This window comes from Balaenoptera ricei, chromosome 5 (genome assembly GCF_028023285.1).
Source record: "Balaenoptera ricei isolate mBalRic1 chromosome 5, mBalRic1.hap2, whole genome shotgun sequence".
Taxonomy (NCBI): domain Eukaryota; kingdom Metazoa; phylum Chordata; class Mammalia; order Artiodactyla; family Balaenopteridae; genus Balaenoptera; species Balaenoptera ricei.
Window position 1 is genome coordinate 133090399 of NC_082643.1, and position 6000 is coordinate 133096398.

Here is a 6000-nt window from a genome sequence, read left to right on the forward strand (position 1 = left end):
CTGTGAAGTGACTTACAAATAAAAATGCAGCAGCCATCATTAGTGATTCAGGGTCAAGTGGCCTACTTTCCTTAAACCTAGTGGTGATATGTGCTTTCTTAATTATTTTGGAGGATATAGCAAACAGGCTATATATGATCATTATATCTTGGATTGATATTTTGGAGAATAAATTAAAATGTAGCATTAGCTTGGTAAGGGTGGAGGCATGAATTAATCACACACTTAAGAAAGGAAAAATAATCAAATGGGGGAATGGTGTTAGCTAAACATTAATGCTAGATTTAATAATAGTAGTAGCTACTACTGAGTGCCTATTTTATAGGCATGAGAAGATGAAATAAGACACACTACAATTTCATAAATACACAACCAGTGTTACAAAGTGATAGTTCTTCTCATCAATTAAGGGTCATGAAATAAGCTCTATGAATTTCAGATTATAGTAAATAATTTTAGAAATGTTTTAGAATATTTTATGATTATATAAATATACTCAATTTTATATAGGCAAAGGGGTTTTGGGTAGTCGACAATGTAGAAATGCCTTTTATTGATAAACTGGAGTGAATTTTAATGCCTTTGAAGTTGAATTAAAGCTAAGGATTTGAGAAATCTATATTTTTAAATTATATTATGAAACGGTGGGAAGATAATTATTTCTCAAATTATAACAACAAAATATTGACTCTATTGAAATGTGACTGGGAAAGGTATTTTTTTTTAATGCAGGCTTACTTTAGAATTGTTTTTAGGCAAATACTTGACATTGAATAATTTTATTTTCGTCTCTCAGACTTAAAATTGACCTTGAAATCTAGAAACATAATCCTTGAGAACTTAAGTTGCTTGCCTTGTAGGAATTCTTCATAGGAATTGTGATTTCTTAATGCTTATAAAAGGTGTGCTAAAATATCCAATATGGGGGAATATTACCTTTGCTTTAAATAAAAGCATTTAACATAATTTACAAAGGGTATATTATATTGTTTTGAAATTAATTTTAAATCTATGTCTCTTTAAAAATCTATTAAAGTTTTTCACATTTCAACTACTTTCTAATTCTGAGGGGTAGATATCAATAAGTACTATTGTTTATAATACTATTCTTTATTGTAAAGTAGTGCTATGGTAGTTTGAAACTGTAAAAAGGTTTTTAACCAGCTGCTTTAAACAGACCTTCCCAAGCTACTGACAAAAACAGTGTGACCCACATTCAAGAAAACTTATTATTGAAGACGTACTATATTGTAGGCATGGTGGCCTTCAGTTTTGTTTGCCGTAGATCTAGATTATATAAATGTTCTCAAGGCCAGCCATATAGGAAAATGATTCTGGCTCATGAACTTATCACAGACTGATGTGAAAATAGGATCAATATCTTAATTTAAAATACAGATGTAATAACTATCAACTGAAATACTCCTGGAGATATCCAGGGGAAAAATAGAAATACTATGAGAACTCTGGTTGAGAAGGTGTAAAGGACATCAGATCAACTTCATTACTAGCGATCACACAAAGCCTCAGGCATCCTCATCCTATAAGGATACTATACCTCCTGCACAGATCAAAATAACTCGGATCAAGTCATCTCAGTGTCATCTGCTCTGGGCCGTGCTAGAAACATGCAAAAGCATTTTCAATTATTGATATCCCTCCACTCCATACCTCATAATACCTCATACAAACTTCCTTTGAAATAGTTTTGAAAAAAATGAAGAAACCAACCTCGGACATATTACAATACCAGTGAAAAGTTTTCCTCTTCCTTTACAATGTATATGGAGTACAACCTGCTCGCCTACTTGGATTGTGGTGTCCTTAGTAAATATTTAAAAAAGACTCTAGTCATTACTTTCAGGATAGGTTTTCCTAAGCATCACTAATTTTATTCATTTTGACTTTACGATAGCTTGGAACACTTAATTTCACAAGACATCATTTTCTGATTTTGTTCTCAAAGTATGCATGTACTTCCTTTGGACACATAGCCTGCTACAGAATTATAAGAGTGGGTCTCTATACTGGTCCTCACATCAGAGAAGTGATGTGTAGTTAAGGGCTCCAGTTATAGAGCCAATCGGCCAATCTGCCATGGTTCAAATACTGATCGAGCCAGTTACTAGCTGTGTGACCTCTGTAATTTCTTTAATCTTCCCATAACTCATTTTCCTTATCTGTGACATAGATCCTCAAAAGCTCATTGTGGAGATTAAATTATTTAACATATTTAAAGCAGTGAGTGCTTGGCCCAAAGGAAGCACTCATTAGGTGTTCAGGGCAACCATATATTCAGTTAAAATTGGAACAATGACATCAGCCTGAGTGTGGAGAAATTTTAAATTCTGCGTTTAAATAGAACTAATTACACTTTCTTTTACTCCCAGAGAAAAATCAGACTCCAAATGTTCTTTTCATGATATATCACTATTTTACATCTGCAGTATATATTCTTTCACATAATACATATGTTTTAAAAGTACAGTATCCCTATTTTTCTTTTTCATCTGTGAAACCAATGAAATGGTTAGACGAGAACCAAAGGTATAATGCCCAGTAAAGACTAAGCTTTATTTGTTTTATAAGATGTTAGTCACGAAGCATGATTATAACTTTAAACATTTCATATTCTCATTATTTTACTTAACTTGTGCATGTCCAATGAGTGGAGATATTTAATTATGAGCAGTAAACAGTAAAAATAATCTGACAAAGAATACTCTTTTTTGAAACAACTGATTTTTATTTCATATAGAAAGCAGCATATTATATTTGATGATTGTAGAAAAATAAAGACTATTTCTTCAGGTCAAAAATTTTAAAAAGTGATACAAATAGATGTCCATATCCAATTTGACTTAATCTACATTTTGACAATTGTACTAACCCTTTAGAGTAAATTCTGGCCTTAGGCAAGATATTGTTACTCCAAAGAGTTCTGATATCCCTGTGTGAGAGACACAAATGCCCTAAAATTATCACAAAAAGTAAATGTAAAGAGTCTATTAGTGTGGAAAATTGGGTTTTTCTATAAGATATACCAAAGATATCTATGTCTGCCATAAATCAGTCTTTACATGCAGAAGCCCAAAGATTTTCCTGCCTCCTTTTTCTTCCCTAAAACCCTATTATCTGATAAACCCGATTCTTCAGTTAGCCTTATATTTATATTTTTGTACTTTTGTCTTTCACAGTCAGAAAGAACTAGCAAATGATGTCACAAGGCCTTTTGAGAAATGCCTGAAAAACTGCCCAAATTTTACTTTTTTGTGTATGCCTTATTCATTGAACTCTCTCAGGTGTAATTCTCATGATTTTATGATTCTCTGTTTTCTGTCTTCTACCTTCCCGTCAGTTCTGCATAGGTATCATGATTTTGTCTAGAAAACAGGAGGCCTAACAACTAAGTTCCAGTGCCCAGTTACATGCATTATATGTGCTTATTTCTTTTTATCTTTATGACTATTTAGAAGGAAGTCAGTAAGGATTTGTTACATGGGGTTTAATTTTTGTTTTTGGTTTACTAGCAGAGCATTACTGCAGTTGTCAATCTTTGTGGTAATAAGGGCCCGATGGAGAATGATAGGGGAAGGATCAGAGACATTTTGAAAAAAAATTGTAGTATTAGAATTATAAATGTAAGAATAAAAGGCAAAGAAAGTAGTTATCAAGGATGGTTCTCAGGTCTTGAGACTGGTTGATTGGGAGAAGATTGCATCCCCAATCTCACAATTAACTGTGAGACCGTAAAAAACAAGTGTGCTTTCTTTTTTAAATTAAGATTTTTAGAAGTGAAAAGTAGACACTAGGGAAGATAATAACTGAAAAATACTAGTAGATCGAGATACAACGGGAGTTATTTTTGGATAGGAAAGATTTGATCAAATGTATGTGACATTTAATCACTTTAAATACGTTATTTTAAATGCCATGATTAAATTTGTCCCTGTGTCTTCACCATTTCTGTGAGTTGCAGACCAGATGTTCCTAGGGTGAGATTTACTTGTGAGTGTCTCTCTGTGAAAAAAATAAACCCTGAAGCAGTATTTTAGTTAAAAAAAAAATTCATATAAAAATCTTACATAAATCATATATAAATCTTATACAGTGTATTTAATATTTGTGATTATTATATGCCTTATTTTTCTTTGTTAAAATTTGTGGAAAAAAAATGTCCCATCTTTTCTCCGGGTTCCTGGCTTTAATTGCTGCTGACAGAACCTGAGGCTTGAGACAGTGGGACAGAACCACTTCCTTGAGCAGCTCGTATCACTGCTTTTTTTCTGTCACAATTACCCTTAGAATTGAGTTATCAACCACAAAACATCCAAGGCAGTCATTCTGACTGCAGAACACTTTGTCACTTTTGGAAGATTTGGGGTGATGGAATGCAAACTATTTCCAGATGTGTAAAGTATAAACCCTGGATCCTCGACTGGGCCCTGTGAGAAGACACAGGCGTACTTTCTTTTTTGCATTCCCCGAACCCAGTCATTTCTTCCTAATTCACCAAAATTAATGAAAACCCCTCTACTTCTCTGTCTAGCTTCCACTGTCAAATAATTAGAGAATTTATTTATATTCACAGACATTTGACTTTAATATGCTCCTCTTTAAAAAGCTTGAGAGGCTTTCTGTTTCGGCTGCAGTAATGTTCACACTTTTATTAGCTTTAGAAGTTTTTTGTTTAAATCCTGCCTACATTTTTTAGTTTCATGCCATTCAGTGATTTGTAGGCTTCTTGATACACTGTTTTTCCCAGGCCCTTGCGCTTTGACATTCCCTTCTCCCTCTGGAATGCTCTCTCATTGAAAAAACCACTCCCACCATGTCTGCTTGCCCATCTCCTACTCATCCATCAAGATTCAACTCCTTTTACCTTTAATGGGAAGCCTTCCCAGACAAAGAGATATATACAATCTTCTTGTAACTTCTTATAGATTTTATATGTAATTGCTATTGTTAAACTATCCTATAAAACAATTGTTAGCCTATTGGACTGGTAAATCTTTTAGGGAAGAATCCATGTGTATTCATTTTACAGTCTCAAATCCCAGAACTTTGTCTGGAGCAAAGTAAATACCCATAAAGCCATATTAGACTACATCAATTAATCAATAAATGAAACATCCTGAAACCAAGGAAGCGAGTGCATTTTTTTTTTCTCCTTAGTTATTTAGGCATCTTCCCAATTTACATAAATTAATATAATTATAGTAATCTCTGAATGGCAAAACAAACAAACAAACAACTCCCCAAAACCTAACTAACCATTTCCACTCCTAACGTACACTCTCCTGGATTTCATCATCTTTCAACCTTCCTTGATTTTCATGTTCTTTTATTCTGGCCTTACATATATACTGCTACTAGCTCTTTTATTTTTTATTTATTTATTTTTTTTCTGATTGATTGCTTTCTCTTTAGTAACTCCTTAATCCTCATATTTCAATATCACCAACTGCTAATTTCACAGTCTATTTCTTTTCAGTTGTCTGTCACATATAATTCACAAACATATACATAAACATTAAGTAAAAATGAGGTAATCTTATACATGAACATAAAGTGGGATCCACCGTAGATATATGAGTATGAGCAGGAGATTGTTGTAATACGGGATAACTATGGCTAGAGGTAATTTATCTGGCTTCCTTTGGGTTTCTGGGGTTTTCATGTAACAGTTTTTAAGCCTTTGGTATTTTTGTTTATCATCAGTATTGCACAAGTTATTTTAAGATTTTTTCTTTATGGCATTGTGGCAACTAAAGAGTATCTCAGATGCTTTTTTTAAAACAAGGATACAACATTTTTATTTTGTTCTGTGAGAACTTTATTACAAGACATGTAGGTACGTTTGTACTTTAGTCATATTTTAATAATGATGTAGATATGTTATATATAAATATACATTGTCAATACTATTTAACCTGGTTAATTATTTAAACAAATACTGGCCTTAACAAAGGTTAATTATTTAAAACTTGACCTTTTTCC